Source organism: Ranitomeya variabilis, chromosome 1 (genome assembly GCF_051348905.1).
Source record: "Ranitomeya variabilis isolate aRanVar5 chromosome 1, aRanVar5.hap1, whole genome shotgun sequence".
Classification (NCBI taxonomy): Eukaryota; Metazoa; Chordata; class Amphibia; order Anura; family Dendrobatidae; genus Ranitomeya; species Ranitomeya variabilis.
Genome location: NC_135232.1, coordinates 737,661,709 through 737,688,624, shown reverse-complemented (window position 1 = coordinate 737,688,624; position 26,916 = coordinate 737,661,709). Strand labels below are relative to the sequence as shown.

General features: G+C 42.6%; 1 long non-coding RNA gene across 1 annotated transcript in view; it reads right to left on the bottom strand.

The window, feature by feature from the left end:
- Positions 1-7,360: 7,360 nt before the first annotated feature.
- Positions 7,361-26,916, bottom strand: part of LOC143765026 (uncharacterized) — a 54,003-nt gene continuing 34,447 nt past the window's right edge. Inside the window, exons 2-3 of the long non-coding RNA XR_013213316.1 lie at positions 26,630-26,828; positions 7,361-7,660 (exon numbers count right to left, since the gene is read on the bottom strand). This is a non-coding gene — a long non-coding RNA (uncharacterized LOC143765026). The remainder of the gene's footprint in view (positions 7,661-26,629; positions 26,829-26,916) is intronic.

Sequence of the window (26,916 nt, the reverse complement as noted above, 5' to 3'; positions counted from 1 at the left end):
TCAGACAGATTATCAGATAACTCACTTGTGGCGATTCAGTAGAGCCCAGCGACATATCAGAGCTGGGGATGTGAGGGAACTCACAAGAGGTAAAGTAGCAGAGCCCAGCGACGTTGCAGAGCTAGTTATATAAGAATACTCACAAGAGATCATGAAACAGAATATAGTGACATAGCAGAGCTGGGTATGTTGAAGATGCACAAGAGACAATATCAGCAGAGGCCAGCAATATAGCAGAGTTGGATAAGTCAAGAAACTCACAAGATCATGTAACAGACCTAGCATATGTCATAAGACTCACAAGAGATAATGCAGCAGAGTCCAGCAAAGTAGCAGTGTTGGATAAGTTAAGAGACGAGATCATATAACAGACCTAGAATATGATATGAAAGAGAAATATATACAAGAGATCATGTAGCAGAGCCCAGCAACATAGCAGAATTGGAAAAGTCAGGAAATTCACAAGAGATAATGTAGCAGACCTAGAATATGTCAGAATGTATTAGGAAAGGTGGATTTTTTGGCGCTCCTGGTGCATCAATGGAAAGGATCCAAGATTAACAAGAGATAAAGTATCAGAACCCAGTGACATAGCAGAGTTGGGTGCGTCAGAAGACTCACAAGAGATCATGTAGCAAAACCCAGCAACAGAGCAGAGATGTGTATGTTTTGTGACGCATAAGAGATAATGTAACAGAGTCCAGCAATGTAGCAGAGTTGGATAAGCCAGGAGACTCACAGGAGATAATGTGTTATGATCCTTAGTGGCTGAGGATCACAGAATAGACTAGCTAAGTTACTGAACATAGAACGAGCTCTAGGGAGGTGGGAACTGGACTGACCACAATTCTGATCCTAACCAAACACACTAAAGATAGCCGGTGAACGTGCCTAAATTCCTGGACGTCTCGACGCAGCCTGAGAAACTAGCTACCCCTATAGAGAAAGTAAGACCTCACTTGCCTCAGAGAAAAACCCCAAAGATATAGGAAGCCCCCAACAAATAATAACGGTGAGGTAAGGGGAAAATACAAACGTAGAAATGAAAACAGATTCAGCAAATGAGGCCCACTAATACTAGATAGCAGAAGACAGATAGGAAACTGTGCGGTCAGTAAAAACCCCTATACAAAATATCCACGCTGAGAATTCAAGAACCCCCACACCAACTAACGGTGTGAGGGGAGAAACTCAGCCCCCTAGAGCTACCAGCAAGCAAGGAAATCACATATTAGCAAGCTGGACAAGGACAAATAAATAACCAAGAAACATATTGAACACTGATGAGCAAAAAATAACCAAACAGAAACTTAGCTTCTCTTGGCGAGACTGATAATGAAGGGATTCAGGAGAGATCAAAATAGCACTGAATACATCGACAGCAGGCAACCACTGAAAGTCCAGGTGAGCTAAATAGGAAACCAGCTAACAGATAACGGGACAGCTGAACCAGCCTCAGACCTGCAGAATGACACAAAGAGCCACCAGAGGGAGCCCAAAGACAGCACTCACACAGTACCACTTGTGACCACAAGAGGGAGCCCAAAAACAGAGTTCACAACAATAATGTAGCCTTTTCCCTAGAATTTCTCTTTCAGCGTGTATTGACCAATATATTTAAGCCATCCTAAGATCTCATGTACAGGGAGAAAATATGTGCACATAACTGGAAAAGACATAAGAAGTTCTTATCTCTCTGCACCACAGAGTTAACATAGAATGGTAGAGTTACAAGCGACCTCCGGGGGTCATCGTGTCCAACCACGTTCTCAATGCATGATTCTCTAAACCATCTCAGACAGATGTCTGTACAGCTCCCATTTGAAGACTTCCATTGAAGGAGAACTCACCACCTCTCGTGGCAGCCTGTTCCACTTATTGATCACCCTCACTGTCAAGAAGTTTTTTTCTAATATCTAATCTGTATCTTCTCCCTTTCAGTTTCATTCCATTGCTTCCCGTGTTTCCATGTGCAATGAGAATAATGATGATCCCTCTACACTGCGACAGCCCTTTAGATATTTGCAGACAGCTATTAAGTCTCCTTTTAGCCTTCTTTTTCAAGCTAAACATTCCCAAATCCTGTAACCGTTCCTCGTAGGACATACTTTGCAGTCCACTCACCATCCTGGTCGTTATTCTCTGAACTTGCTCCAGCTTTTTCAATGTGTCTTTTAGAATGTGTTGTTCAGAACTGGACACAATATTCGAGATGAGACCTGAGCAAGGATGAGTAGAGGGGGATAATTATTTCACGTGATCTAGACTCTATGATTCTCTTAATACATCCTAGTACTGTGCTTGCCTTTTTTGCTGCTGCATCACACTGTTGACTCCTGTACAGTCTGTGATCTATTAGTTTGCACAAGTATTTTCACACTTGGTGTTGCTTAGCCTTATTCCTCCCATTCTGTATTTGCTTTTTAATTTTTCTTGCCCAGATATAGGATTTTTCATTTCTCCCTGATAAAAACCATGAGCTCAGTGTGCCAGTGAAGGGTGCTTCCATAAGGAAACCTGTTACAAAGATTGTTGCCTCTAGTAGCAATGCTACAGTGTGCTGCTACAGTATATAGTGGCATATCCATAAGGAGACCTCTCACAAAGATCAACTCCCTGAGTAGCAATGCCCATTATGCTGTTATATGGTGCTACTTACATAAGGACACCTTTTATAAAAAAAAGCACCTCCCCAAGAGCAATTCTCCATAGTACTGCTATACAGTGTTGCTTCTATGTGGAAACCTCTTACTTAGATCATTTCCCTGAGAAGCAATGCTCCAGTGTGCCGCTATATAGTTTTTCCATAAGGAGATCTCTTACGTAGATCATGTCACCAAGATGCAATGCTCTAGTGTGCCGCTCTATGGTTTCTCCATAAGGATACCTCCTACGTAGATCATCTCCCTGAGAGCAATGCTCCAGTGTGCCGCTATATCGTTTTTCCATAAGGAGACCTCTTATGTAAATCATCTTACCAAGAAGCAATGCTCTAGTATGCCGCTATATGGTTTTTCTATAAGGAAACTTTTTGCAAAGATCATCTCCCCAAGAAATGTTGCTCCAATGTGCCCATATACTTCTATAAGTGCCATATTAAGGTCATGTGTAGTAGACATATTACTGTAATACACAGTGTCAGAACGACGCTTTAGGATTAGTGATGAAGATGAACGTTTCACAGGTGTTGATGATTCCATAAAGGAACGTTATAACATTGACTGCAGTGGGCCGTCCGCCATGTTTGACATGCATCTACTGTCCATAAATCGCCATGCAAGCGCTTACAGACCCAATGGCTCCTACATATGAATCCTCAAAGGAGAGTGAATGATGGATAGTCTCATCGTGTGCAGACAGGAGCAGACTCCGATGACATAGTTGTCCTGGGAGAGCTCTCTACAGACATTATTAAGTGAGTCATTGGCTGAACCGCCGTAAAGGAAGGAAATGCATTAGCTCGGCTTGTTTATTTACCATTTCCATTGTGTCTGGAGGCCGTGAATCTCAGGTCTGTAAATGTCAAGGAATGATTTAAATTCACTTTAACAATTATGAGAAGAGAATTGCTGCTTTACTACTTATGCTTAATATAAAGCTCCATCATCGGAAATGGAATATCTATAACAGACCTTATCCTAAAACGCCGCAAACTTCTGTAACCAAAGTTTTACATCAAGTGATCTATAACTCGGTGCGTTGCTGGGTGAGGAGCATTAATCAACATGGCAGTTCCCTATTAATGTTACAGAAAACCTTGTTAGCTAAATCCGCAGATACCGCAGCGGCGAACTGATCAGGTAAACCAGACGCGGTAACAGACAATTGTGGAAAAGTGAACGTACAAGTGGAAGTGGTTCTTTATGCTTTTCTTTTTATCACATACGATAATATGGACGATCGAGCATGCAAACAAATTTAGGTCCCAAATCATTGAACATAGATCCCATTTAGTTTTGCCTGCCTAGAAACACCCATTAATGCAAACTACCTTATCCTTTTGTTTGCCACTGTTAGTGAGACAGTTTTTGGAGAATCAAGATTTCTGCAAGGCATAAGCATGTCCAGCTTGGAACTAGTGACCTAATTTTGCCAGTGTGATGATGTCACTATGATGAGCAAATCGATTCAGGGCAAGCTGATGTCTTGCAACATTTCTATGAATTCTCTAGACCAGGTGAATATGAATAAGTTGCTTTTGGTTTAGCGCAAATCATCTAAAATGACCACCACCATTTTGCACAATATAGAAAACTGCATCACCAACAGAAGGATCACATGACCTTGGGTGCAACAATGTGGTATTCCCCATAATGCCTTGCAGCTATCACATCACATGGTACAGCACAATGAATCAGGAGGAACAGCCTGTATAAAGGCCGAGGTAGGGAACGCAGCAAATATTTTACAGTGAATCTGGATAGAGGACATCACGGCTCACAGCTCAGCAATAGAGGTAGAGAGAGAGAAACCATAAAATACTAAATAAACTGTTCAGGTAGTGTGTGACAGCTTAGTAGTGAAGAGAGGTTACCATCAGTTTATCCACAGCCAGATATTTGGAGGTCACATTAACATTCCAAAGGTTGTGTTTACGTTAAAGAGTCTAAAACACATTGGGTTCAATCCTAGAAGAATCCTCATAATGTTACACACATTTTCTTAGGGCAACTTTTGATTTGTGAAACTCACGATTTAAATTTCTAATTAAATGCTCATTTCCAAAGTCAACCAATCAGCTTAAGTTATGTCTGTCACGGGTTTACCACAACAGAGAGAAGCCAGATGACTGCAGTGTCTGATTTCTCCTACTCCTGCACTGATTAGAAGCACTTCACCTTCATATTAAAATAGTGTAAGTTTCTTTTGGCAGTGCAGAGGTTAATCTGCTCACCTGAGAGCTCCTGGAAGCTTTTCAGCATTAAGGCTCTCAGCTGTTCACTGTTAGCCACTCCCGTCTTCTATATAATCTGGGCCCTGGCTAGCAGTTATATTGTCAGAGTAGGTAGGTCATGCTGCATGACTGGAGGTTGTTGGTGGTTATTATTGGAGAAGGCGTTTGGTGGATTTATCTGTGACTGTTGCTTGTTTTGAATATGTGATAATTTCCTTTCTTCTCCTACTTTGGTTTTACTACTACTCCCCTCTTCCCTGAGTGGGGGACGGGTACAGACCGAGGGCGAATTCAGGAGCTAAAGCAAGGTACGCATCCCCAGCATCTTCACCACCAGAAGTCACTCGGGGTACAGGGCGATCTAGGGCACCTCTAGTGTTTGAACCGGAAATGAATCTCTGGTCCCGGGACACCCAACAACAGAGTCAGGACTGTGATGCAAAAGGCAACAAAGTTATAAAGAGGAATTTTCCTTATCTCTGCAACAGAAGAGCATAATTTGTACCAAACCTGTTGGAGACTTGGTGGACCGCCACCTTCTTACTAAGGCCTGACACATTTTAAAAAAAATTAAAAAACTTGCAAATAGTTGTTTAAAATGGAAGGAGACCAAAATTAGTGACTCTTCTTTTTACCAGAAAAATGGCAGTAGTCCTCCCTGCCAGCAGCTTACCGATTAGGCTCATACTCACGGCCCCATACAGCACTTATTATGGAGGAATTCTTCAATAGATGCAATGCTTGCTGTTACGCATCTCCTCAGCTCGGCAGGGCTTCATCATCTTCCCCTATAGCAGCTGCCCTGTGCTGTGCTCCACGCCGGGTTTTTCATATGTCCTGGCATGGCTGAATGTGATCATCTACCTTAGCCTATATAAGGTCCACCATGACACACACCTGTGTCTTGGTATTAAAACTTTCTGTTCTGTTTGCTTTACTGTGCACCACTATCTGCTTTTCTTGTGTCCTGTCTGCCTGTGGCCTACAGTGCTTCAAGTCATTGCTCCATATGTGACTTTCTGCTGTTGCATCAATGTCAAGGATCCTTGTGCCCTCCCAGACCTGGTCTTAGAAGATCCACCTTACAAGGTTAACCCCATAACACTTCCAATGGGACACGGCAAAACCTTCCATCAGTAAGAACTTTTAAATGCTTCTTCATGAAACCGGTAGTATATGGTGACACAATTGAGACATACAATGAATACTTTTATAGGACACCTTGCAACTCGGAGCCAAAACCAGAATCTGGCCATATGCATGAGCCCTCAACATCACCCCCATTCTGGAAATCTGGCTCTTCCATGCACTTCTAGTAGATTATTTTTTGATTATGGATGAATATATGTGTCTTCTCCCACACCTAAGTCAATGAGAACATACAATTGCTTCTCACAAAATTAGAATATCATCAAAAAGTAAATTTATTTCAGTTGTTCAATACAAAAAGTGAAACTCATATTATATAAAGTAATTACAAACAGAGTGATCAATTTCAAGCATTAATTTCTGTTAATGTTGATGATTATGGCTTACAGACAATAAAAACCCAAAAGTCATTATCTCAGTAAATTAGCATAATTAACAAAAAAAAACCTGCAAAGGCTTCCTAAGCATTTAAAAAAGTCCCTTAGTCTGTTTCAGTAGGCTCCACAATCATGGGGAAGACTGCTGACTTGGCAGATGTCCAAAAGGCAGTCATTGACACACTCTACAAGGAGGGTAAGCCACAAAAGGTCATTGGTAAAGAAGTTGGATGTTCACAGAGTGCTGTATCCAAGCATATTAATGAAAAGTTGAGTGGAAGGAAAAAGTGTGTAAAAAAAGGTGCACAAGCAACCGGCATAACCGCAGCCTTGAAAGTAATGTTAAGAAAAGGCCATTAAAAAATTTTCAAGCTGGTGTTATAAAGTATTCTAATGACTTTTGGGTTTTCTTTGGCTGTATGCCATAATCATCAACATTATCAGAAATAAACACTTGAAATTGATCACTCTGTTTGTAATGACTCTATCTAATATATGAGTTTCACTTTTTGTATTGAAGAACTGAATTAAATAAACTGTTTGATATTTTCCAGGCCATATAACTCTGGACACAATGTCCCATATTTCTAATCAAGAACAGAACACCAAACATTTTTCAGAGTTTCAGAAACTGCTCTTTTTTTTCCCTCTGCTAGTCTGCCAATTCTTGTTTGGATTCCACAGATTTGATGTGCATTTTTATGATTCTATTCCTCCATTGCGGCACAGAAATAAGTCATTCAATCAACCACACCTTTAGCAAAATGAGAACAAGTTGCTTTTCTCCGGCAGCCTCGGAAACAATAGCACCTGCTGTTACTGATCAAGAAAAATGAGTTGACTCCCGGTAAGTAGCACAGAGCAGGCTCGAAGTCCTTGGAAGGCAGCACACTCATCATTCAGGAAAAACCTGAGCAGTTAATACTCATTACTCGTCCGGAATTGCAATATAATGATTCCGCACCATTAGGATGTATTATAAAATTAATAGCTTAACCTTTTCCGGGTAGTGAAATCTAAGGATACACAAATTATCATACAGTAACTGGCTTCTCCGTAACACGTCTCACGATTTCTTCATTTCATCGACATTGGAGGTCATCAGCTGCATTCAGTGCGGGGACAGCCGAATGTTGAATATTTTACGCATTTGCATGAAGCGAAGGATTGCGCCATCATCACTCCAGGGGAAAAAATTCTAATTTTCATTTGATGGCTCACATTTTACGCATCACCAAGTCTAAGATTAAGGACGAACAAATAAATTTTAAAAAACAAACAAATTATTGCAGAATTTGGACTTTTGCAAAGTTTTAGGAGTACAATACAACAAAATGGTGAGAAAAAGGACAAAAACACAAAATATCATACATACCTCTGTCTCTGCCACCGCAGCTCCCCACCAGACCTAAGGTTCCTAAGGTACCTTATCCGGTACCAGTCTATTTTTGCTCTTTGCTGGTACTGGCGAGACCTTGACGCAACTTCTGACGTCATGATGTGCGCTGCATGAGGACGCACATTGTGATGTCATGACTTAAGCATGAGGAGGAGACTGTTACCAGTATTGAGCGGGGGGCTTTGGAAGCCAGTAGAGGTCCTACAGGGAGCTGCGGTGTGAGGACATGGAAGGAATGAGGTGATTATGATGTTTTATTGTTTTTATTATCTCATTCTTGATCAAGATTTGTGGTCAGGAGACGTCAGTGAATAATAAATCAGTTTTTTAACTACAATTGAGTTTGCTCAGTCTGCATTGAAAACATTTAATGTAACTCAAATTTCTTGGCTGAGAATGGAGAATTCTCTGCATTTTGGCAGGTTCTCTGTCTAATTTAATTAAGCTTAGTTTAGATCTTTGTGGTTAGTGACTTTTAAAGCTTGATCTAAAATAGTCTTCAGCCGGTCTATGGCATCCATCTGACATTCAAAGATGAAGATGAATGATAATGTGTTGGGTCATCAGAACACTTAAACAGCTGGTCAACTACTCGGATAACTTCTCTCAATCCCTATGTTTGCTCCTATAACATTTACACTCACCTCCGGTCCCCATGCTTTTCCAGTGGTGTCGGCACTGGCTCTCTCAGGGTTCAGATAGAATTGTTATATTACACAATCAATACGACCAGTCAGCGCTGGCTTCAATCTCTTGACACCCGAACAAATCAGCCATCTGGAGGATGTGTCACTACCTCCAGATTTCTGATTTTGCTGAAGGAGGAGACAGTGAAGCAACTGCTGATTGGCAGCAGGGATCGTGTAATAAAACAATGTCATGTGAGCCCTGAGAGAGCCGGCGCCGACATCACTGGAACAGCACTGGTGGTGAGTATAAATGTTATTATTTTACACGGGGCAACATAGGGATTGAGAAGGGGTTGTCTGAGTAGTGGACATCATTCTTAAGGGAGTCCTCCTCACCTATAATCAATGGTTTTCCAGTTTTGAATTCCCAATAAAGAGCACTTTGGGAATCTTTGTTATTTTGACCAGAGTAGAGAGCAGTTATAAAGTTTCCATGACTGAGGAGGACCTTTCATGTCCTGCGTTACACAGATAACCCATTGATGTGAATGGACACTGTGTAATACTTCATTTTTCCTGTGGTGACGTGACAGGGAACAGTTCCCACCAAGTTTTCCAGCAGATTACAGATGACTGCTGGGGTTCCCACTAAAAAACAATTTGTGACCAGTTTACTGTTAAATAGAGGGTTTGTCTGAAAAAGAAAACTTTTCAATAATCATGTGCTATTCAATATTAAAATAGAACAAAGTCCAGCTCACCATAGCCGACATCCTGAGGAACTCGGAGCACTGAACCGCTGTGTCAGGGCGTGTAGTAATCAGAAGAAATGGAGAATCCAGCTCAACGAGGTAGTGAAAAAAACTTTTCTTTACTCACTAGAAAATGTGCTCAATAGAGGATAAAAACATCAGCGCAGACAGTGAATAAAATGTGATATCAAAGCGTTTCTGGTGACCAAGCACCCTTTATCTTGATATCATATCACTACCTTGTTGAGCTGGATTCTCCATTTCTTCTGGTTAATCAATATTCCAAATGAATAGACCCATCAACCCAACCATTAATGGCGTCGAAATAATCAATTTTCCAAGACTTTGTTATGTCATCATAACTAGTGTTGAGCGATACCGTCCGATACTTGAAAGTATCGGTATCGGAAAGTATCGGCCGATACCGGCAAAGTATCGGATCCAATCCGATACCGATACCCGATACCAATACAAGTCAATGGGACTCAAGTATCGGACGGTATCCCTGATGGTTCCCAGGGTCTGAAGGAGAGGAAATTCTCCTTCAGGCCCTGGGATCCATATTAATGTGTAAAAGAAAGAATTAAAATAAAAAATATTGCTATACTCACCTCTCCGACGCAGCCTGGACCTCACCGAGGGAACCGGCAGCGTTGTTTGCTTAAAATTCGCGCGTTTACTTCCTTACGTGAAGTCCCGGCTTGTGATTGGTCGCGTGCCGCCCATGTGGCCGCGACGCGACCAATCACAGCAAGCCGTGACGTAATTTCAGGTCCTTCAGGATTTTAAAATTACGTTCTGGCTTATGATTGGTCGTGTCGCGGTCACATGGGCGACGCGACCAATCACAAGCCGTGACGTCACGGGAGGCTGGACACGCGCGCATTTTCGCGTGTCCTGCCTCCCGTGACGTCCCGGCTTGTGATTGGTCGCGTCGCCCATGTGGCCACAACGCGACCAATCACAGCAAGCCGTGACGTAATTTTAGGTCCTTCAGGATTTTAAAATTACGTTCTGGCTTATGATTGGTCGCGTCGCGGTCACATGGGCGACGCGACCAATCACAAGCCGTGACGTCACGGAAGGCTGGACACGCGCATTTTAAAATGCGCGCGTGTCCAGCCTCCCGTGACGTCACGGCTTGTGATTGGTCGCGTCGCGACCAATCATAAGCCAGAACGTAATTTTAAAATCCTGAAGGACCTAAAATTACGTCACGGCTTGCTGTGATTGGTCGCGTCACGGCCACATGGGCGACGCGACCAATCACAAGCCGGGACGTCACGGGAGACAGGACACGCGCGCATTTTAAAATGCGCGCGTGTCCAGCCTCCCGTGACGTCACGGCTTGTGATTGGTCGCGTCGCCCATGTGACCGCGACGCGACCAATCATAAGCCAGAACGTAATTTTAAAATCCTGAAGGACCTAAAATTACGTCACGGCTTGCTGTGATTGGTCGCGTTGCGGCTACATGGGCGACGCGACCAATCACAAGCCGGGACGTCATGGGAGGCAGGACACGCGCGCATTTTAAAATGCGCGCGTGTCCAGCCTCCCGTGATGTCACGGCTTGTGATTGGTCGCGTCGCCCATGTGACCGCGACGCGACCAATCATAAGCCAGAACGTAATTTTAAAATCCTGAAGGACCTGAAATTATGTCACGGCTTGCTGTGATTGGTCGCGTCGCGGCCACATGGGCGGCACGCGACCAATCACAAGCCGGGACTTCACGTAAGGAAGTAAACGCGCGAATTTTAAGCAAACAACGCTGCCGGTTCCCTCGGTGAGGTCCAGGCTGCGTCGGAGAGGTGAGTATAGCAATATTTTTTATTTTAATTCTCTCTTTTACACATTTTTACATTAATGTTGTTTCGATACCGATACCCGATACCACAAAAGTATCGGATCTCGGTATCGGAATTCCGATACCCGCAAGTATCGGCTGATACCCGATACTTGCGGTATCGGAATGCTCAACACTAATCATAACCCATAGATTGACTTTTTGCATGATAAGAGGAATCTGTGTGGAAATCTTGGGTGGATTTTTATAAAATATTTTTTATTGTTTCATTTACTCTTAAAGTTTTTAATATTTTCTTTCTAAATACCTCCTTGGAGATCTTTGGGAGTTCATGTCATTGGTGAAAAGATGTTGCCATATCTTATACTGTGCACTTTTATGACCTGCAGTTTGGTCATGTCACAGAATTTGTTGTGGATTCTTGATGACGAAATTGGAGGTGGATGGAGTCTAGAAAGCTCCTGACTAGTGTTGAGCATTCCGATACCGCAAGTATCGGGTATCGGAATTCCGATACCGAGATCCAATACTTTTGTGGTATCGGGAATCGGCATCGGATCCATATTACTGTGTAAAATAAAGAATTAAAATAAAAAATATTGATATACTCACCTCTCCGGAGGCCCCTGGACATCACCGCTGGTAACCGGCAGCCTTCTTTGCTTAAAATGAGCGCGTTTAGGGCCTTCCATGACGTCACGGCTTCTGATTGGTCGCGTGCCGCTCATGTGACCACCACGCGACCAATCACAAGCCGTGACGTCATTCTCAGGCCCTAAACTCCTCATTCTAGGAATTTAGGACCTGAGAATGACGTCGCGGCTTGTGATTGGTCGCGTGGCGGTCACATGAGCGGCACGCGACCAATCAGAAGCCGTGACGTCATGGAAGGCCCTAAACGCGCTCATTTTAAGCAAAGAAGGCTGCCGGTTACCAGCGGTGATGTCCAGGGGCCTCCGGAGAGGTGAGTATATCAATATTTTTTATTTTAATTCTTTATTTTACACAGTAATAAGGATCCCAGGGCCTGAAGGAGAGTTTCCTCTCCTTCAGACCCTGGGAACCATCAGGATACCTTCCGATAATTGGTGTCCCATTGACTTGTATTGGTATCGGGTATCGGTATCGGCGATATCCGATACTTTTCGGGTATCGGCCGATACTATCCGATACCGATACTTTCAAGTATCGGACGGTATCGCTCAACACTACTCCTGACAGAAATCCTAATATCCATCCTGTAACCTCTTCAGGAAACTATAGACTTTTCTATATATCTATTCTCAGGTTGATGTAAAAAGAACAGCATGTAAGAAAAAAAAGTATAGAGTTCCCAAGACATATTTTTAGAATACTGCTTAGCTGAAATTTTGGGGCTTGGGACCAATAACTAATTCTTCAAATGAATCGTCAAATTAACTCACATTTCTGTGGTATCATACTGATGGGAGGGTGAGAATTTAGCTCCAGTAATTAATGGTGGTCTGATGTCGACAGTTCAGGTTGATGGAGTAATAGTGTAAGGAATAATTTCTTGGCACAACCTTAGTTTTCTAATACTTCATGATGGATGAAGTCTTCCTGTCAGGTTGGAGGAGGTGAAAAAATGGTGGGGGAAGGTTTTCTTTAAATAACATGACTTCTCTGAAACATGTGAATAGATGTTTGGACAATAGGACTTTCAACAATATTGTGGCCGACCAGGGGCAGTTGTTAACCTTATGGCTTGAGGACTTTGCAACATGTCAGAATAGTTGTGCAGTCATGGATTCATTCCCCCAAATTCGATTCAAGCTAATTGTTTTTATTAAAGGGGTTGTCCACTACAAGCATCAAACATTTAGTTTAAAAAGGGGTTGTCCAAGTATTGGACAACCCCTTTAAGGGGGGGAATTTGCATCAAATACATTTGATAAGAGTAGCACTGGTTAGGAATGGGTTTTCTTCAACCCATTCCTAACCAATGCAACTCTCATCAAATTTATTTTTGTAATGCATGTGGTAGTGGAACCACTGTGCAGTGGCCCAAGGAGAGCCTGGAGGGGCATGACTAGGCAAATACCTGACTCTTCACTAGAGCCACTGATAGTGATTTTAGACTTAACTCCAGAAGAACACCAGGTGCTACTCCAGGACAGACCTTTGATGTACGGCAGCTGACCCCAAAAGGGGTAGGAAGCTGAAACGGACAGGAATGAGTGGACACGGCAAATACAGACAGGTATGGCTTATATACAGAACAACATGGCTAGTGCTGACAGGCATGGCTGCTATACATGAAAGCACAGCAGGTATAGGCAGATACGGTTGTTATACAGGAAGGCATGGCTGGAATACACGAAACCATGGGAGGTGCTGTGGGCACAGCTGGTACAGGCAGAAAATAGGTGGGAAAAGGCAGGTATAGGTGAATACAGGAAAGCACAGGCAGGAACAGGAAGGTATACCAGAACAGTGGACCTGTCAACTAACAAGCGTGCAGAAAACTAACAAAACACATTGCTCATGCACCTCCCAACAGGTGGAGGTGCCTTAAATAATAAGTGTCTCCCAGTGTCTGGGGACACTTTAGGACAATGTGCACTGTCTCTCTAAGAGACCGACAGCTCACATCCTAATTGCAGTGCCAGGGGATCTGCCAGACATGGGCAGACCCCAGGAGAACGCAGGAGCAGGAGGAAGTGAGGTTCGAGGGCTGGCGCGGTGAGTGAGTTGGCATCCCTGCTGGCTTAGAGGAGCATGTGGATCTTGCAGAAATGCCAATGCTACACCTTTCTACTGGTATTGGGAACAGCTGATCGGTGGGGGTGCTAAGTGTCGCACCTCCAATGATCAGCCTTTGACTACCTATTCTATGAATAGACAACCCCTTTAAAACATTGGTTATTACAGCCAACCAGTGGGTTACTACAGTTTGATACATTTGAACCATTGTATTTCAGATTCCATTAATATAGTCCTAGAGCAGTGTTCCCCAAGTCCGGTCCTCAAGAGCCACCAACAGGTCATGTTTTGAGGATTTCCTTAGTATTGCACAGGTGATGGAATTCTTGCCTGTCCACATGAAGCAATTATCACCTGGGTAAAACTAAGGAAATCCTGAAAATATGACCTGTTGGTGGCTCTTTAGGACTGGAGTTGGGGAACATTGTCCTAGAGAAACCTTTCAAAAACATCATTGATGCTTCCACCTCTTCCTCATCAAGATAAATGTCCTACTTTTATAGACATTCTTGAAATAATCTCAGAGAAGCCTTTGGGAATTTCATCGAGACCCATCATGTCGATCACTTTAACCCCTTAATCCCATATGACGTACTATACCGTCGAGGTGGGGTGGGCCTTAATTCCCGGTGACGGGATAGTACGTCATACGCGATCGGCCGCGCTCACGGGGGGAGCGCGGCCGATCGCGGCCGGTTGTTGGCTGCATATCGCAGCTGACATCCGGCACTGTGTGCCAGGAGCGGTCACGGACCGCCCCCGGCACATTAACCCCCGGCACATTAACCCCCGGCACACCGCGATCAAACATGATCGCGGTGTACCGGCGGTACAGGGAAGCATCGCGCAGGGAGGGGGCTCCCTGCGGGCTTCCCTGAGACGATCGGTACAAGGTGATGTACTCACCTCGTACCGAACGTCTTCTCCCTGCAGGCCCCGGATCCAAAATGGCCGAGGGGCTGTATCCGGGTCCTGCAGGGAGCACTTCCGGGTCGGAGCAGGCTGCAGATGAAAGCTGCAGCCTGCTCCGATGAAAGTATGATCGCAGATCTGATAGAGTGCTGTGCACACTATCAGATCTGCGATCTGTGATGTCCCCCCCTGGGACAAAGTAAAAAAGTAAAAAAAAAAATTTCCACATGTGTAAAAAAAAAAAATAATAATTCCTAAATAAATAATAATAAAAAAAAAAATATTATTCCCATAAATACATTTCTTTATCTAAAAAAAACAAACAAAAACAATAACAGTACACATATTTAGTATCGCCGCGTCCGTAACGACCCAACCTATAAAACTGGCCCACTAGTTAACCCCTTCAGTAAACACCGTAAGAAAAAAAAAAAAAAAACGAGGCAAAAAACAACGCTTTATTACCATACCGCCGAACAAAAAGTGGAATAACACGCGATCAAAAAGACGGATATAAATAACCATGTTACCGCTGAAAACGTCATCTTGTCCCGCAAAAAACGAGCCGCCATACAGCATCATCAGCAAAAAAATAAAAAAGTTATAGTCCTCAGAATAAAGCGATGCCAAAATAATTACTTTTTCCATAAAATAGTTTTTATCGTATAAAAGCGTCAAAACATAAAAAAATGATATAAATGAGGTATCGCTGTAATCGTACTGACCCGACGAATAAAACTGCTTTATCAATTTTACCAAGCGCAGAACGGTATAAACGCCTCTCCCAAAAGAAATTCATGAATAGCTGGTTTTTGGTTATTCTGCCTCACAAAAATCGGAATAAAAAGTGATAAAAAATGGTCACGTGTCCGAAAATGTTACCAATAAAAACGTCAACTCGTCCCGCAAAAAACAAGACCTCACATGACTCTGTGGACCAAAATGTGGAAAAATTATAGGTCTCAAAATGTGGAGACGCAAAAACTTTTTTGCTATAAAAAGCGTCTTTTAGTCTGGTTTCACACTTGCGTTTTTATCTGCATGCGTTTTTTAAAAAAACCGCATGTGTGAAAAAATGCATGTAAACGCGGTAAAACGCATGCGTTTTTATAGAAAAACACAAGAAAACAAGAAAAAAACAAAAAACCCTAACCCTACCCCTAACCCTACCCCTAACCTGAAATACGTGGCACTGAAATACGTGGCACTGAAATATACGTTTATATACGTATATACGTATATAAGTGCCACGATATTTCAGTGGCCACGTATATAAGTGCCACGTATTTAAGTGCCACGTATTTAAGTGCCACGTATTTAAGTGCCACGTATTTACGTGCCACGTATTTACGTGCCACGTATTTTTCAGTGCCTGAAATACGTGGCACTGAAATACGTGGCACTGAAATATCGTGGCACTGAAATATCGTGGCACTGAAGTATTTACGTGCCACGTATTTTTCAGTGCCTGAAATACGTGGCACTGAAATACGTGGCACTGAAATACGTGGCACTGAAATACGTGGCACTGAAATATTGTGGCACTGAAATATCGTGGCACTTAAATACGTGGCACTTAAATACGTGGCACTTAAATACGTGGCACTTATATACGTGGCACTTATATACGTGGCACTTATATACGTGGCACTTATGACTGTCAGAAAATGTTCAGTAAACGGTTAGGGGTAGGGTTTCAGGTAGAATTGGGGAGTTTCCACTGTTCAGGCACATCAGGGGCTCTCCAAACGCGACATGGCGTCCAATCTCAATTCCAGCCAATTCTGCGTTGAAAAAGTAAAACAGTGCTCCTTCCCTTCCGAGCTCTCCCGTGCGTCCAAAAAGGGGTTTACCCCAACATATGGGGTATCAGCGTACTAGGGACAAATTGAACAACAACTTCTGGGGTCCAAGTTCTCTTGTTATCCTTGGGAAAATAAAAATTTGGGGGGCTAAAAATCATTTTTGTGGGAAAAAAAATATGTTTTATTTTCACGGCTCTGCGTTGTAAACTGTAGTGAAACACTTGGGGGTTCAAAGTTCTCACAACACATCTAGATAAGTTCCTTGGGAGGTCTAGTTTCCAATATGGGGTCACTTGTGGGGGGTTTGTACTATTTGGGTACATCAGGGGCTCTGCAAATGCAACGTGACGCCTGCAGACCAATCCATTTAAGTCTGCATTCCAAATGGCGCTCCTTCCCTTCCGAGCTCTGTCATGCGCCCAAACAGTGGTTCCCCCCCACATAGGGGGTATCAGCGTACTCAGGACAAATTGGACAACAACTTTTAGGGTCCAATTTATCCTGATACCCTTGTGAAAATACAAAACTGGGGGCTAAAAAATCATTTTTGTGAAAAAGAAAAATAATTTTTATTTTCACGGCTCTGCGTTATAAACTGTAGTGAAACACTTGGGGGTTCAAAGTTCTCACAACACATCTAGATAAGTTCCTTGGGGGGTCTAGTTTCCAATATGGGGTCACTTGTGGGTGGTTTGTACTGTTTGGGTACATCAGGGGCTCTGCAAATGCAACGTGACGCCTGCAGACCAATCCATTTAAGTCTGCATTCCAAATGGCGCTCCTTCCCTTCCGAGCTCTGTCATGTGCCCAAACAGTGGTCCCTCCCCACAAATGGGGTATCAGCGTACTCCAGACAAATTGGACAACAACTTTTGGGGTCCAATTTATCCTGATACCCTTGTGAAAATACAAAACTGGGGGCTAAAAAATCATTTTTGTGAAAAAAAAAAATAATTTTTATTTTCACGGCTCTGCGTTATAAACTGTAGTGAAACACTTGGGGGTTCAAAGCTCTCAAAACACATCTAGATAAGTTCCTGAGGGGGTCTACTTTCCAAAATGGTGTCACTTGTGGGGGGGTTTAATGTTTAGGCACATCAGGGGCTCTCCAAACGCAACATGGCATCCCATCTTAATTCCAGTCAATTTTGCATTGAAAAGTAAAATAGCGCTTCTTCCCTTCTGAGCTCTGCTATGCGCCCAAACAATGGTTTACACCCACATATCGGGTATCGTCGTACTCAGGACAAATTGCACAACAACTTTTGTGGTCTAATTTTTTCTCTTACCCTTGGGGAAATAAAAAAATGGGGGTGAAAAGATCATTTTTGTGAAAAAATATGATTTTTTATTTTTACGGCTCTGCATTATAAACTTCTGTGAAGCACTTGTTGGGTCAAAGTGCTCAACACACATCTAGATAAGTTCCTTAAGGGGTCTACTTTCCAAAATGGTGTCACTCGTGGGGGGTTTCAATGTTTAGGCACATTAGGGGCTCTCCAAACGCAACATGGCGTCCCATCTCAATTCCAGTCAATTTTGCATTGAAAAGTCAAATGGCGCTCCTTCCCTTCTGAGCTCTGCCCTGCGCCCAAACAATGGTTTACACCCACATATGGGGTATCAGTGTACTCAGGACAAATTGCACAACAATTTTTGGGGTCCAATTTCTTCTCTTACCCTTGGAAAAATAAAAAATTGGGGGTGAAAAGATCATTTTTGTGAAAAAATATGATTTTTTATTTTTACGGCTCTGCATTATAAACTTCTGTAAAGCACTTGTTGGGTCAAAGTGCTCACCACACATCTAGATAAGTTCCTTAGGGGGTCTACTTTCCAAAATGGTGTCACTTGTTAGGGGTTTCAATGTTTAGGCACATCAAGGGCTCTCTAAATGCAACATGGCGTCCCATCTCAATTCCAGTCAATTTTGCATTGAAAAGTCAAATGGCGCTCCTTCCCTTCTCAGGCCCTAAACTCCTCATTCTAGGAATTTAGGACCTGAGAATGACGTCGCGGCTTGTGATTGGTCGCGTGGCGGTCACATGAGCGGCACGCGACCAATCAGAAGCCGTGACGTCATGGAAGGCCCTAAACGCGCTCATTTTAAGCAAAGAAGGCTGCCGGTTACCAGCGGTGATGTCCAGGGGCCTCCGGAGAGGTGAGTATATCAATATTTTTTATTTTAATTCTTTATTTTACACAGTAATAAGGATCCCAGGGCCTGAAGGAGAGTTTCCTCTCCTTCAGACCCTGGGAACCATCAGGATACCTTCCGATAATTGGTGTCCCATTGACTTGTATTGGTATCGGGTATCGGTATCGGCGATATCCGATACTTTTCGGGTATCGGCCGATACTATCCGATACCGATACTTTCAAGTATCGGACGGTATCGCTCAACACTACTCCTGACAGAAATCCTAATATCCATCCTGTAACCTCTTCAGGAAACTATAGACTTTTCTATATATCTATTCTCAGGTTGATGTAAAAAGAACAGCATGTAAGAAAAAAAAGTATAGAGTTCCCAAGACATATTTTTAGAATACTGCTTAGCTGAAATTTTGGGGCTTGGGACCAATAACTAATTCTTCAAATGAATCGTCAAATTAACTCACATTTCTGTGGTATCATACTGATGGGAGGGTGAGAATTTAGCTCCAGTAATTAATGGTGGTCTGATGTCGACAGTTCAGGTTGATGGAGTAATAGTGTAAGGAATAATTTCTTGGCACAACCTTAGTTTTCTAATACTTCATGATGGATGAAGTCTTCCTGTCAGGTTGGAGGAGGTGAAAAAATGGTGGGGGAAGGTTTTCTTTAAATAACATGACTTCTCTGAAACATGTGAATAGATGTTTGGACAATAGGACTTTCAACAATATTGTGGCCGACCAGGGGCAGTTGTTAACCTTATGGCTTGAGGACTTTGCAACATGTCAGAATAGTTGTGCAGTCATGGATTCATTCCCCCAAATTCGATTCAAGCTAATTGTTTTTATTAAAGGGGTTGTCCACTACAAGCATCAAACATTTAGTTTAAAAAGGGGTTGTCCAAGTATTGGACAACCCCTTTAAGGGGGGGAATTTGCATCAAATACATTTGATAAGAGTAGCACTGGTTAGGAATGGGTTTTCTTCAACCCATTCCTAACCAATGCAACTCTCATCAAATTTATTTTTGTAATGCATGTGGTAGTGGAACCACTGTGCAGTGGCCCAAGGAGAGCCTGGAGGGGCATGACTAGGCAAATACCTGACTCTTCACTAGAGCCACTGATAGTGATTTTAGACTTAACTCCAGAAGAACACCAGGTGCTACTCCAGGACAGACCTTTGATGTACGGCAGCTGACCCCAAAAGGGGTAGGAAGCTGAAACGGACAGGAATGAGTGGACACGGCAAATACAGACAGGTATGGCTTATATACAGAACAACATGGCTAGTGCTGACAGGCATGGCTGCTATACATGAAAGCACAGCAGGTATAGGCAGATACGGTTGTTATACAGGAAGGCATGGCTGGAATACACGAAACCATGGGAGGTGCTGTGGGCACAGCTGGTACAGGCAGAAAATAGGTGGGAAAAGGCAGGTATAGGTGAATACAGGAAAGCACAGGCAGGAACAGGAAGGTATACCAGAACAGTGGACCTGTCAACTAACAAGCGTGCAGAAAACTAACAAAACACATTGCTCATGCACCTCCCAACAGGTGGAGGTGCCTTAAATAATAAGTGTCTCCCAGTGTCTGGGGACACTTTAGGACAATGTGCACTGTCTCTCTAAGAGACCGACAGCTCACATCCTAATTGCAGTGCCAGGGGATCTGCCAGACATGGGCAGACCCCAGGAGAACGCAGGAGCAGGAGGAAGTGAGGTTCGAGGGCTGGCGCGGTGAGTGAGTTGGCATCCCTGCTGGCTTAGAGGAGCATGTGGATCTTGCAGAAATGCCAATGCTACACCTTTCTACTGGTATTGGGAACAGCTGATCGGTGGGGGTGCTAAGTGTCGCACCTCCAATGATCAGCCTTTGACTACCTATTCTATGAATAGACAACCCCTTTAAAACATTGGTTATTACAGCCAACCAGTGGGTTACTACAGTTTGATACATTTGAACCATTGTATTTCAGATTCCATTAATATAGTCCTAGAGCAGTGTTCCCCAAGTCCGGTCCTCAAGAGCCACCAACAGGTCATGTTTTGAGGATTTCCTTAGTATTGCACAGGTGATGGAATTCTTGCCTGTCCACATGAAGCAATTATCACCTGGGTAAAACTAAGGAAATCCTGAAAATATGACCTGTTGGTGGCTCTTTAGGACTGGAGTTGGGGAACATTGTCCTAGAGAAACCTTTCAAAAACATCATTGATGCTTCCACCTCTTCCTCATCAAGATAAATGTCCTACTTTTATAGACATTCTTGAAATAATCTCAGAGAAGCCTTTGGGAATTTCATCGAGACCCATCATGTCGATCACTTTAACCCCTTAATCCCATATGACGTACTATACCGTCGAGGTGGGGTGGGCCTTAATTCCCGGTGACGGGATAGTACGTCATACGCGATCGGCCGCGCTCACGGGGGGAGCGCGGCCGATCGCGGCCGGTTGTCGGCTGCATATCGCAGCTGACATCCGGCACTGTGTGCCAGGAGCGGTCACGGACCGCCCCCGGCACATTAACCCCCGGCACACCGCGATCAAACATGATCGCGGTGTACCGGCGGTACAGGGAAGCATCGCGCAGGGAGGGGGCTCCCTGCGGGCTTCCCTGAGACGATCGGTACAAGGTGATGTACTCACCTCGTACCGAACGTCTTCTCCCTGCAGGCCCCGGATCCAAAATGGCCGAGGGGCTGTATCCGGGTCCTGCAGGGAGCACTTCCGGGTCGGAGCAGGCTGCAGATGAAAGCTGCAGCCTGCTCCGATGAAAGTATGATCGCAGATCTGATAGAGTGCTGTGCACACTATCAGATCTGCGATCTGTGATGTCCCCCCCTGGGACAAAGTAAAAAAGTAAAAAAAAAAATTTCCACATGTGTAAAAAAAAAAAATAATAATTCCTAAATAAATAATAATAAAAAAAAAAATATTATTCCCATAAATACATTTCTTTATCTAAAAAAAACAAACAAAAACAATAACAGTACACATATTTAGTATCGCCGCGTCCGTAACGACCCAACCTATAAAACTGGCCCACTAGTTAACCCCTTCAGTAAACACCGTAAGAAAAAAAAAAAAAAAACGAGGCAAAAAACAACGCTTTATTACCATACCGCCGAACAAAAAGTGGAATAACACGCGATCAAAAAGACGGATATAAATAACCATGTTACCGCTGAAAACGTCATCTTGTCCCGCAAAAAACGAGCTGCCATACAGCATCATCAGCAAAAAAATAAAAAAGTTATAGTCCTCAGAATAAAGCGATGCCAAAATAATTATTTTTTCCATAAAATAGTTTTTATCGTATAAAAGCGTCAAAACATAAAAAAATGATATAAATGAGGTATCGCTGTAATCGTACTGACCCGACGAATAAAACTGCTTTATCAATTTTACCAAGCGCAGAACGGTATAAACGCCTCTCCCAAAAGAAATTCATGAATAGCTGGTTTTTGGTTATTCTGCCTCACAAAAATCGGAATAAAAAGTGATAAAAAATGGTCACGTGTCCGAAAATGTTACCAATAAAAACGTCAACTCGTCCCGCAAAAAACAAGACCTCACATGACTCTGTGGACCAAAATGTGGAAAAATTATAAGTCTCAAAATGTGGAGACGCAAAAACTTTTTTGCTATAAAAAGCGTCTTTTAGTCTGGTTTCACACTTGCGTTTTTATCTGCATGCGTTTTTTAAAAAAACCGCATGTGTGAAAAAATGCATGTAAACGCGGTAAAACGCATGCGTTTTTATAGAAAAACACAAGAAAACAAGAAAAAAACAAAAAACCCTAACCCTACCCCTAACCCTACCCCTAACCTGAAATACGTGGCACTGAAATACGTGGCACTGAAATATACGTTTATATACGTATATACGTATATAAGTGCCACGATATTTCAGTGGCCACGTATATAAGTGCCACGTATTTAAGTGCCACGTATTTAAGTGCCACGTATTTAAGTGCCACGTATTTACGTGCCACGTATTTACGTGCCATGTATTTTTCAGTGCCTGAAATACGTGGCACTGAAATACGTGGCACTGAAATATCGTGGCACTGAAATATCGTGGCACTGAAGTATTTACGTGCCACGTATTTTTCAGTGCCTGAAATACGTGGCACTGAAATACGTGGCACTGAAATACGTGGCACTGAAATACGTGGCACTGAAATATTGTGGCACTGAAATATCGTGGCACTTAAATACGTGGCACTTAAATACGTGGCACTTAAATACGTGGCACTTATATACGTGGCACTTATATACGTGGCACTTATATACGTGGCACTTATGACTGTCAGAAAATGTTCAGTAAACGGTTAGGGGTAGGGTTTCAGGTAGAATTGGGGAGTTTCCACTGTTCAGGCACATCAGGGGCTCTCCAAACGCGACATGGCGTCCAATCTCAATTCCAGCCAATTCTGCGTTGAAAAAGTAAAACAGTGCTCCTTCCCTTCCGAGCTCTCCCGTGCGTCCAAAAAGGGGTTTACCCCAACATATGGGGTATCAGCGTACTAGGGACAAATTGAACAACAACTTCTGGGGTCCAAGTTCTCTTGTTATCCTTGGGAAAATAAAAATTTGGGGGGCTAAAAATCATTTTTGTGGGAAAAAAAATATGTTTTATTTTCACGGCTCTGCGTTGTAAACTGTAGTGAAACACTTGGGGGTTCAAAGTTCTCACAACACATCTAGATAAGTTCCTTGGGAGGTCTAGTTTCCAATATGGGGTCACTTGTGGGGGGTTTGTACTATTTGGGTACATCAGGGGCTCTGCAAATGCAACGTGACGCCTGCAGACCAATCCATTTAAGTCTGCATTCCAAATGGCGCTCCTTCCCTTCCGAGCTCTGTCATGCGCCCAAACAGTGGTTCCCCCCCACATAGGGGGTATCAGCGTACTCAGGACAAATTGGACAACAACTTTTAGGGTCCAATTTATCCTGATACCCTTGTGAAAATACAAAACTGGGGGCTAAAAAATCATTTTTGTGAAAAAGAAAAATAATTTTTATTTTCACGGCTCTGCGTTATAAACTGTAGTGAAACACTTGGGGGTTCAAAGTTCTCACAACACATCTAGATAAGTTCCTTGGGGGGTCTAGTTTCCAATATGGGGTCACTTGTGGGGGGTTTGTACTGTTTGGGTACATCAGGGGCTCTGCAAAAGCAACGTGACGCCTGCAGACCAATCCATTTAAGTCTGCATTCCAAATGGCGCTCCTTCCCTTCCGAGCTCTGTCATGTGCCCAAACAGTGGTCCCTCCCCACAAATGGGGTATCAGCGTACTCCAGACAAATTGGACAACAACTTTTGGGGTCCAATTTATCCTGATACCCTTGTGAAAATACAAAACTGGGGGCTAAAAAATCATTTTTGTGAAAAAAAAAAATAATTTTTATTTTCACGGCTCTGCGTTATAAACTGTAGTGAAACACTTGGGGGTTCAAAGCTCTCAAAACACATCTAGATAAGTTCCTGAGGGGGTCTACTTTCCAAAATGGTGTCACTTGTGGGGGGGTTTAATGTTTAGGCACATCAGGGGCTCTCCAAACGCAACATGGCATCCCATCTTAATTCCAGTCAATTTTGCATTGAAAAGTAAAATAGCGCTTCTTCCCTTCTGAGCTCTGCTATGCGCCCAAACAATGGTTTACACCCACATATCGGGTATCGTCGTACTCAGGACAAATTGCACAACAACTTTTGTGGTCTAATTTCTTCTCTTACCCTTGGGGAAATAAAAAAATGGGGGTGAAAAGATCATTTTTGTGAAAAAATATGATTTTTTATTTTTACGGCTCTGCATTATAAACTTCTGTGAAGCACTTGTTGGGTCAAAGTGCTCAACACACATCTAGATAAGTTCCTTGAGGGGTCTACTTTCCAAAATGGTGTCACTCGTGGGGGGTTTCAATGTTTAGGCACATTAGGGGCTCTCCAAACGCAACATGGCGTCCCATCTCAATTCCAGTCAATTTTGCATTGAAAAGTCAAATGGCGCTCCTTCCCTTCTGAGCTCTGCCCTGCGCCCAAACAATGGTTTACACCCACATATGGGGTATCAGTGTACTCAGGACAAATTGCACAACAATTTTTGGGGTCCAATTTCTTCTCTTACCCTTGGAAAAATAAAAAATTGGGGGTGAAAAGATCATTTTTGTGAAAAAATATGATTTTTTATTTTTACGGCTCTGCATTATAAACTTCTGTAAAGCACTTGTTGGGTCAAAGTGCTCACCACACATCTAGATAAGTTCCTTAGGGGGTCTACTTTCCAAAATGGTGTCACTTGTTAGGGGTTTCAATGTTTAGGCACATCAAGGGCTCTCTAAATGCAACATGGCGTCCCATCTCAATTCCAGTCAATTTTGCATTGAAAAGTCAAATGGCGCTCCTTCCCTTCCGAGCTCTGCCCTGCGCCCAAACAATGGTTTACACCCACATATGGGGTATCAGCGTACTCAGGACAAATTGCACAACAATTTTTGGGGTCCAATTTCTTCTCTCACCCTTGGGAAAATAAAAAATTGGGGGTGAAAAGATAATTTTTGTGAAAAAATATGATTTTTTATTTTTACGGCTCTGCATTATAAACTTCTGTAAAGCACTTGTTGGGTCAAAGTGCTCACCACACATCTAGATAAGTTCCTTAGGGGGTCTACTTTCCAAAATGGTGTCACTTGTGGGGGGTTTCAATGTTTAGGCACATCAGGGGCTCTCCAAATGCAACATGGCGTCCCATCTCAATTCCAGTCAATTTTGCATTGAAAAGTCAAATGGCGCTCCTTTGCTTCCAAGCTCTGCCATGCGCCCAAACTGTGGTTTACCCCCACATATGGGGTATCAGCGTACTCAGGACAAATTGTACAACAACTTTTGGGGTCTATTTTCTCCTGTTACCCTTGGTAAAATAAAACAAATTGGAGCTGAAATAAATTTTGTGTGAAAAAAAGTTAAATGTTCATTTTTATTTAAACATTCCAAAAATTCCTGTGAAACACCTGAAGGGTTAATAAACTTCTTGAAAGTGGTTTTGAGTACCTTGAGGGGTGCAGTTTTTAGAATGGTGTCACACTTGGGTATTTTCTATCATATAGACCCGTCAAAATGACTTCAAATGAGATGTGGTCCCTAAAAAAAAATGGTGTTGTAAAAATGAGAAATTGCTGGTCAACTTTTAACCCTTATAACTCCGTCACAAAAAAAAATTTTGGTTCCAAAATTGTGCTGATGTAAAGTAGACATGTGGGAAATGTTATTTATTAAGTATTTTGTGTGACATATGTCTGTGATTTAAGGGCATAAAAATTCAAAGTTGGAAAATTGCGAAATTTTCAAAATTTTCGCCAAATATTCGTTTTTTTCACAAATAAACGCAAGTTATATCGAAGAAATTTTACCACTAACATGAAGTACAATATGTCACGAGAAAACAATGTCAGAATCGCCAAGATCCGTTGAAGCGTTCCAGAGTTATAACCTCATAAAGGGACAGTGGTCAGAATTGTAAAAATTGGCCCGGTCATTAACGTGCAAACCACCCTCGGGGCTTAAGGGGTTAAAACATGAATTTAGTTCTAAAGTTAAAACAAAAGAGCCGCTCAGTTCTTCATTGAAATCCTTCAGTCGCTTACAAGAATTATAACTTTGAAAGCGCAAGTTCAATCACGAAATGTTATTACATTGAGATTGCAAGAGGAATGTCATGTGAAGTTTGCAATTTTCCACTTCGATTTCCACCAGAAATTCCCCAATATCAAGAGCTGTAAATCTGAGTTAAACATTAGCAATGATTTTTTTCCCCTTCTATTCTACCTGTAAATATTTTTGTAGCATTCCTACTTTTGGAATCGCTGATATATATACTTTTTTAATCTTCTGAGCAACAAATCTAAATCAAGCTAAATGAATAAATAGATTCTTTTCCTATGTGCCATTAAATAGATTTTTCAGAAATATTAAGAAACCATTCATGCTCGGTTGAAAAGCAATTACCTTTATATTTTATACAAATAACACATCCATCCATGCTCTACGTGTTACTGGACCTCAATCTGGTCTGCGGCTGGAGAATCTTTTTCTCTGAAATAGGTTTTGAGATCACCTCCGACCTCTCACGGTGAACTTTGTTCCATCACAACTGTTTGGGTTTATCAGGATTTTTATTATAGTGCTCATTTCACATTTCTTAAGCCTGAAAAATAACAGTTTGGAAAGTCTGAAGATAAGAAATAAGTAGATAGAAAGTAAATTGTAGCCTGACACTTTCTATCAAATATTTA